Below are 10032 nucleotides of genomic sequence, written 5' to 3'. Positions count from 1 at the left end.
ACAATGCCTCAATTAAAAAAAGGCCTGTCATATTAAATATAGTATTATGACGTTTCAAGTCCTTCTTGTTTTTAATTATTTTTCCTCTGTGTGAACCCTGCAATATACAACAATGTGCCTTTTACATTTAAAATATGAAAGTATGAAAGTTGATATGACGAATGGATCCCCTCCTGTGTGAGGGCAACTTAATGTATCATTTCCCTCCGATATGAAATTAAAAAAAAATTTCCAAAGAAAAAAAAAATTATATAAAGGACATCTGTCTATAAAGGACAAACTATAATTATATAAAGGACTTTGTAACTGAAGAAAACACTTTATTTGTCTGCTCCTGTTTTTGATAGAGACAAAATACAATTTGTCAGCGGTGAAGCATCTTTAAAGATGCTCCACTGCTGACAAATGGTATTTTTTCACTATCAAAAACAGGAGTAGACGATTTAGTATTTTTATTCAGTTACATAAGTTACTTACTTTACACCATTACCACCATTGAAAAGTTTAAGCTTCTAATTTTACTTCAAGTTAAAAATATGAAAAATAATTAATTGCATCCCGAAAAAAATCCGTGGCACTATATCCTATATAGAATAGAGTAATGATTGCGCATGCACCAAAGGCGAAATAAATTATTTTATGTTATTTTTTGTGTTAATTAGGCATATATATACACGATTAAACACCAATTATTGTTCAAATGATGAATATCATTTATGCTCTGTCGGCGGTGGAGCATCTTTATACATTAGCATGTAAAGTATACTTATTTTTAAAATATTGGTAACATTTGGTGAGGAAAAACATGTAAGGCTTTCCATGATTCTCCATTATCAATATTAAGGCACATACAACTTCAACAATGTGTTCACTAATTTGTTTCCAGGTAAGGCGATAACCGAATGACTACGATGTCTTGTACCACAACTTACCACAAGCTGTCTATCTATACATGCAAGTTCGAATCCCATCTGGTGCAGTTGCCTGGTACTCACAACTGATCGGTGGTTTTATCCCGGTACTCTTGTTTTTCTCCGCCAACAAACCTGACTCTTCCTTAAATGACCTTGGCTCTTATATCGCGCTAAACTAATAAAACTAGCCCATTCAAAGCACACAGAGAGACTATTGTTTGTGTATCTGCCATAAATATTGAATTTTCTTTCTTGCTTGTAGAAATTATTTAAAATTTTCAATAATAGAATTTAGTTTGTCGATTGTATTTACCTTATACACGCATGTTCAATAATTTCAATTGTCCAAGAGAGAAAAATTAATACCGGAAATTGAAATTCTTTAATTACTCAAATCTTTCATCTTTGCGCTTTCGTAGCCGACACAGCAATTAAACTAAAGTAAACAACGATAGTAAATACAATTATATTTTTCTATTGATAAGTATCAAATATTAATTCTAATAAGCCGTTGATTAGCCAATAATTCTTATCCGTCGATACACTTTAATTAGCCTCTTCCTAAAATCATAGAAAGGTTTCCCATGTAAAATATACATTTACATATTTGGCCTGCACATCAACGGTGTGTACATATATAACTTATTTACAATCTTTTATTTTGCCGTCAATTTAAGAAGGAAACAATCTGATTAAAATAAGAAGAACAGATCCGGAGAAGGCACATATTCCAACGTCTCAGAGGGTACTGGTCTTTTGGTAGGTGACTATATTACATTTCAGATTTCATATTCGTCATTTCCCTTGTCATGTAAAGAATATCTTCTTCTTAAAGCTGACAATGCAAGTTAAAAATTATTAAAATGATTTTTTTTAAAACAAGTATACTCGTTGTCCAAGAATCGTTTATGAGACATTCCCCAGTTGAGGTCATCCATTTTTGTTTTACATTCCGACGACTCACCGACCCCTATATAAAGCGCGTGAATCGACACACGTGCGCTCATTCGTGTACCCATACGTCTAGCAGTCCACAGTATATATCACCTACAAATAGGTAAACAAATCCCTCACCTGTAAAACTATATGGGACTTTTGTTAGCAAGAAAACATGTCAACTCCTCTAAGCTGTCATTTAGATGTTTCTCAAAATAAAATTCCAACGCAAGTGAATAGAAATCCAAACAATAATCCGTCCACATATCTCCACGTATATCATTGTACTCGATGCACTCAACTGACCATGTACACGTGACTACGTACCTGACCCGAGCGAGCGACAACTATCAAGGACACACACGTGTCGACGTACATGTACGTGTAAAACTTGGTGTATATTGAAGTGTTTTATTAGTTCGTATTGGACATATGTTGGGATATAGCTGACAACACATTCATCTATTACATCAATGAAATATTGTCAGGTGAGTGCAGTGTTTATTTTCAATTTGACATTGTTATTTGCAATATCGGGGCATGTGTATCTGAGACAAGACATGTTTAGAATGACACACGTGTGTCAAGTGTCCCCGTGCTTTATATAGGGGGTTGGCCAGTGAAGGTTACTAAGAAGAGCAAAAGAAAAATGGCTGCCACTTCCTTAGATACCACACTGTCATAACTAGGGGATGTCTCAGAAACAATTTTTGAAAAAAATATTTCGCTAATATATTTTTTTTTTAATTTCAAATGCATGTTTTTAACCTGCATTGTCAGCTTTAAAATTGGACTTACAGTATTAACGATGTGGGTTTTTTTATTTTTTTTTTAATCATTTGTATTTCGACGTTAATTTTGGAAGGACACAGACTGAATGATATATCGAAGACCATAGAGGTTTGTGTTCTATACATGTATGTGTATTATGGACAAAAAACAACGAAAGTCACAGGCAGCCTTATTTTCCATACAATATGGTCGATCTCTTATAAAATACAGTACAATGTACGTAGTTTCTAATCCAGGCGAACGCAACACAGAAGATAGTAGCATTGGTCAATAAAAGACAATACAGCGTCAATGCCAAGGTCATAATACTGCGGTCGCCATTTTTGTGTACCCAATAGTCCTTTGCCTACTTTATTTAAATCGAACAGAATTGGTCTAGCTTTAATTTCGTTGTACCATGCTGGTAAATAAAATAAGGTTTTGTTTGAAAATATGTATGTAGAATAATCTTTTGTTGATAACAGGACCTTATAGATCTAGAAGTTGGAGTTATACTTTAAAGTCAAAATCTTCAATTGTTATGATATTGAATGTATTGTGAGCTATGTCAACCATGTATATTTTAGATAATTCAACTTTCAAACTTCGTGGTGTGGTGGTTTTCTTTATAATTCCGCTTTCAAACTTCGTGCTGTGGTGGTTTTCTTTATAATTCAACCTTCAAACTTCGTGCTGGTAGTTTTTTTTTATAATTCAGCTTTCAAACTTTGTGCTGTGGTGGTTTTCTTTATAATTCAACCTTCAAACTTCGTGCTGTGGTAGTTTTCTTTATAATTCAGCTTTCAAACTTTGTGTTATGGTGGTTTTCTTTATAATTCAGCTTTCAAACTTTGTGGTATGGTGGTTTTCTTTATAATTCAGCTTTCAAACTTTGTGTTATGGTGGTTTTCATTATAATTCAACCTTCAAACTTCGTGCTGTGGTAGTTTTCTTTATAATTCCGCTTTCAAACTTCGTGCTGTGGTGGTTTTCTTTATAATTCAGCTTTCAAACTTTGTGGTATGGTAGTTTTCTTTATAATTCAGCTTTCAAACTTTGTGGTATGGTGGTGTTCTTTATAATTCAACTTTCAAACTTTGTGCTATGGTAGTTTTCTTTATAATTCAACTTTCAAACTTTGTGCTATGGTAGTTTTCTTTATAATTCAACCTTCAAACTTCGTGCTTTGGTAGTTTTCTTTATACTTCAGCTTTCAAACTTTGTGGTATGGTAGTTTTCTTTATAATTCCGCTTACAAACTTTGTGGTATGGTAGTTTTCTTTATAATTCCGCTTTCAAACTTGGTGGTATGGTATTTTCTTTATAATTCCGCTTATAAACTTCGCGATGCGGGGGTTTTCGCGCTGTCCGTACTTTCGCTTATACAACTTTCAAACTGTACATGGGGTGATGGTTTCCGCGCTATGCATATTTTTTATAATTCCACTTTCAAACTTCGCGGTGTGATGGTTTTCGCGCTGTCCATATTTTTTATAATTCCAATTTCAAACTACGCGGTGTGACGATTATCGCGGTGTGCATATTTTTTATAATTCCAATTTCAAACTTCGCGGTGTGATGATTATCGCGGTGTGCATATTTTTTTATAATTCCACTTTCAGACTTCGCGGTGTGGTGGTTTTCGCGCTGTCCATATTTTCGCTAATTCAACTATTAAAATGTTCATGGTGTGATGTTTGTCGCAGTGTGTATCTATATTATTCTTAAGTTAGCAAAGAGATCTAATGGACAGAAATAAGGCGGGGAAAACAATTTTACAAAAATACTTAAAATCGCCGATCAGCAGGCTCACAATTAATTAAAAACTCTAATTCAAAGCTCGTGTAGTACCAATAGAATTGACATAGAATTTTGAAGATGTCAGTATGGGTATCAAGCTTGGATGTCCGGCTCTTACTTGAACAATTTGAAGAGAATAATTTTAGGAAAGCTGATTCTACAATCATGTTAAAATAGCAGGTATAAATCCTTTGCAGTGTTTTCAAAGCTGAAAAATAACACTGTTGGAGCCTCTCTTAATTAACACCTTACATTATTTCCCTCTTCACATTCCCATCATTGTTTTTTTTAAGTTAGTTTTTACATTGTAAAGATGGCAACTTTGCCGACTATGTTGGATATGTATTGATCTAAAATAATAATAATACCTGGCCACGAATATCAAATTGATCAAACTCACTAGCGGTATATCCAATTATTGAACTCGTTTAATAAATTTCTTATTCCATAACCACTCATGTGAGATCCTCTATAGGCCTAAACGTGATTTGTAACACAGGGGGCCAACTCACATTAATATGGATGTTGTCATACATTTTTTTGTATTTAGTGGATGGACTGATGAGTATATATGACAGTCATGTGATTTTTTTTTGAAATACGAGATTTGAAAAACTATTTTAAAAAATCGGGATCTGATTTACTATAAAACAGAGAAAGGGACGATAGTCGCATTATTGGAATTTTTACCCCCACCTTTATTACAGTTAATTTTTTTAACAATAGTATATTTTTTTCCTAGAATCATAGTCACGCATCAGTCCTCCGATAATCCATAATCACACACATACATATATACCATGCAAAAGCATATAAGCGATATGTCTATATAGTCGAACGCAATATTTTAATCCAAAATTACCGGCGCTGTCTGACTTGTGACATCGAAAGCAACGTCCTAGAGAAGAGCGATTAGAGTGACTTCCCCTACAGGATAATTCAATCGTTTTAGTCAAAGATATCCCGATACGTTTGTTTTCACGGAAAATTTGTATATTAAAACGTATCGGAATACCACTGACTAAACCCCTTGAATGACATTGCAGGGGAAGTCACTCTTGATCAAAGTCACAAAGTGCGTATTCATATTTAAAGATGCTCCACCGCTGACAAAAGGTATTTTTTTTAACTATCAAAAACAGGAGCAGACGATTAAGTATTTTTCTTCGGTTACAAAAGTTACTTTCTTTACATCATTACCACCATTGAAAAGTTTGAGCTTCTAATTTTACTTCAAGTTAAAAATATGAAAATTAATTAATTGCATCCTGTAAAATTTCCGTATCACTATGTCCTATATGGAATGAAGTACTGATTTAGCATGCACCAAAGGCAAAATAAATGATTTTATATTATTTTTGTGTTAATTAGACATATATATACACGATTAAACACCAATTATTATTCAAATGTTGAATAATAATTATGCTCTAATTTGTATGCTCTGTCGGCGGTGGAGCATCTTTAAAGCAACATTGGAAAGGTAGGCTCTGTAATCATTACTGCCGTTGAACCCTATCAGTACTATACTGGAATGAAGTGACGCAACAAGATAGTCGCGTCCCAGTCAGCCTAAGGTGGCGATGATTGGCTGAACTTGAAGTAGGCGGAGTTAAAAATGATTAAAGTTTCATTTGCTGAAGATCAAACGGCAGCTGAACTTTGTGGCTAAATTCATAACCCGCCTACCTTTAGCGAATATAAAAACACAGGTCTAGCACTTCCTCATAAAAACGGCTACTACCGCTGGAAAGAGCAATAATTTTCCTTTCAAAATCATCCTCCACATCTATACAACAAAGTCTCGTCACTAAGAATTACCAGCCCCATTTGCAAAAATACATTTCTCTAAATTTTTGACAATCACCTAATTAATATTTCATAGTGTCTAATATATAGTGATAATATATTTCATGTGTAATTCAGCTTATCTGCTCGTAGAATAGAGAGTACCTAAAACATATTTTTTAATCAATTTTGTAGCTCCTGACTTTCTTTGACAACACTTCTATTTGCTTTTAATAGTAATTAATCATATTTGTCAAGATCATACAGATTCGTTTAATTCACAAAATGATATGTCCCGAAACAAAATTCTCGGCAATATCTAAAAATCAAAAAGAATTATACGTATATAATCGAAATTTCATGACGAGTATAACGCGGGATATAGATTCATGTGGAATTTACCTAATTGTGTTTAACTCATTATATTTCTTGGTTCATTATTTTTTTGTATAATATTTGGAGATGATAACAGGCTGGCAATTTTTTTAAAAGTATCCATTTTTCAAGTAAATGCTCTCTGCTTATCCGACTTTAAATGCTATTTAATAAAGTTAATTATTTTCAAAACCTAACGATATCAAATACATATGGATTTAAAAATTGTGTTGTAATTTACATGATCGTTGAAATTACGTTCTTTACCGTAAAAGGTGTTTTATTACTTCAACTATATATTCGCTATCACTAAAATTCATTTAGCAAATATTGTATCGGTTTATAAGAGAAATCATTGTGGTTTTTCGTATACGTATTTGCCTTTCATTTTTAAAACTCCTTGTTTGTAATTGTAATTTGTACCATGTATTACAGAAATCCTAACGGTTTTTAATTTGTTATCGTAAATTTATATTCATGTCAAATTTAAGAGGTATTAAAATTTAAACAAACCCCGCGTCTTAACTTTCTTGGTGTCACAAACATTTACCTACAATTTAAAATTAGATGTTATAGGCCTATGCATGTGACAAAATTATAACCTTTCAGTATGATAGACAAAATATACCAAAAGCACCAGAGATGGAAGATGAAGATTTCTACATGTACGTACAGTACTACGAGGCGTACATTACATGTGTGTGTATCTCCAAACCTGAAGTGCATACATGGTAGATTTTATGTATAGATCATGAGTTTCCTGACCTTCCCGAATTCATATTGTCGATAATGAAAACTAAGCCGGGTACTAATTGATACAGAAAATAACACCAATGATAATTTTATCAATCTTAGAATATTATAATTGTTCATGTTGACATATCATCGGTCCTCGCTGATACATTTATACATATTATGGCCCGTCCATCTTCGGCACAAACACCAAATTGTAACATCCAAACTCACGTGCCATTCAAGTCATATATGGCCCCGCCCACCTTGTAAACGAACCATCCAATGAGAAACAGTTTTGATTCTCGACGCCGCGGAGTACCTGTCTTTGATCATGTACTATCGATACTTTTCGTAATGGTTTAACACTTTAGGCGTTCACAGTAAGGGTTAAACGGCAGTAAATACGTGAATTTGGCAATACAAAACATCACAGCGTCAGTGCCAAGGAAAATATATTGCGGCCGCCATTTTTTGTGTACACTTGTGCTTGTTATAAGCACCCATTAATCAATTGCCTACCTTTTTTTTTAAATCGAACAGAATTGTTCCAGCTTTAATTTCGTTGTACCATGCTGGTATATAAAACAATACAGTGTATTTTGAAAATATGTATGTTAGAATAATCTTTTGTTGTTAACAGGAACTTATAGATTTAGAATTTGGAGTTATATTTAAAAGATAGAATCTTCAATGGTTATGATATTGAATGTTTTGTGAGCTATGTCAACCATGCATATTTTCGATAATTCCGACTTCAAACTTCGTGGTATGGTGGTTTTCTTTATAATTCCGCTTTCAAACTTCGGGATGCGAGGGTTTTCGCGCTGTCCATATTTTCGCTAATTCAACTTTCAAACTGTTCATGGTGTGATGGTTTCCGCGCTATGCATATATTTTTTTTAATTCCGCTTTCAAACTTCGCGGTGTGGTGGTTTTTGCGCAGTGCATATTTAAAAAAAAAAATAATTTCGCCTTCAAACTTCGCGGTGCGGTGGTTTTTGCAAAGTGCACATTTTTAAAATTCAATTTTCTGAAATATTGGATTTGTCTATTTTTATATGATTCATTACTTCTTTCATGTGAACAACGTCATCAAATAAAACTTGCAATCTTGCAATACTCTAAGACTCTTTCATATGTGGATATGAAGGATAGGGATATTCTACCCGAGGGTCACAAAATGTAGTAAAACCCGAGGCTTGCCGAGGGTTTTGCAACATTTTGTGATCCCGAGGGTAGAATATCCCTATCCTTCATATCCACTTATGAAAGAGTATTTTTCTTTCATACCTCGACGTTTTATTGAAATTTTACAACTATAATATCCAGCCATTTTGAAATAGATTCGAAGAAATCCACGACTGGAAATCAATTTTCCATCCATGAAATTTTATGTGATATTTTCAACACAAATTTCATCGTGTGCATCTTTTATAGTAAAACCAGTCATATTTGTGAAAAAAAATGTTTAAATTTTACCGAGGAAATAGAGATTTTGTTGACGCCGTGACGTCACGAGGCTTTATTGCATGGGTAGTCATGCAATACAGCCGCAGGCGACATGAGTGTATTGCCCTGGACCAGCCAGTATTACACCTGTAGGTATGAAAGAAAACCTCTTCTAATTACTCATCTCAGAAAATCTGATATCCTCTTTAACAATTACATTACCATTTTGTTTAGTTGAACAGTGGTTTACATTTTTAGGACAATAATTATCTGTGGCTACCACAATGAAAACGCTTATCATTATTTTTTCCGATGTCCGCTATATAGAAATATAATACATAAAATGTTACCAAGTTGATACCATATAACCTTTATCTCTAAATTAAATTTTGTCTGGAAATGCTGGTTTGCCAATTATTGCAAATGAACATATTTTTGAAGTTGTTTAGACATTTATCCGTGCCAGTGAACCTTTCTAAATTCACTTCTGCGTGGACAGGTTAACTGAACCTCGTCGAAATATCTCCCTTATCTTTACTACTCCCTCTTGTTATGTATTTCTTGATTATTTTAGTTTTCTGGTTTAAAAGATTGTATTTTAGTTAAATTGAATTTAATTTTCTTGTATGGCACATATATATGATACCTATAATGAACTGGAGTGAACAATGGATGGATCTATGGAATGTGTTTTATGGACAATTGATCTGACGATGGAAAATGACTGCAGTTAGTACGTGCCATGCAATAGCTACAGTGGTTATATAATCAGTGTGTACTGTAACTTTATACTTCTACAAATTAGTTTGGTTATGTCTTAATCTTTTCTTTCTGTTTTCCTACTTCTTACTTTCGCTATATCTTTTGTTTTCTACCTCTCTCTATATATTTTTTGATTACAATATAATATTTCATGTGTATGTCGCTTTCACCAATTTTGTTATATAATAGTTGTGGAGAGGGCTTTTATGAGTGGTGCCCAATCCGTTTGTTATAAGCAATGAAATATGTTTAAATCAATTATCTATAAAACTTTAGCTACAATGATGGTTTTTCTGTGTTGATTTTTTAGCAGTTATATATCATTACACCGACAATCACACAGTTTCTCTTGATAATGATTATAAGAAAGGTTATTTAAATTATTTGAAACATTAGAGTTTGTAAATACGTGTATTGTTTCATGGCTACTGTATGTACTTCCCTAGTGATGTTGGCGTATACCAATCCAGATAGTGTATCACTTTCTTGGCTTTTTCTCCAC

This window comes from Argopecten irradians, chromosome 16 (assembly GCF_041381155.1).
Source record: "Argopecten irradians isolate NY chromosome 16, Ai_NY, whole genome shotgun sequence".
NCBI classification, from domain to species: Eukaryota; Metazoa; Mollusca; class Bivalvia; order Pectinida; family Pectinidae; genus Argopecten; species Argopecten irradians.
The sequence above is the reverse complement of the archived record's forward strand: the minus strand, read 5'-3'. Positions refer to the sequence as shown.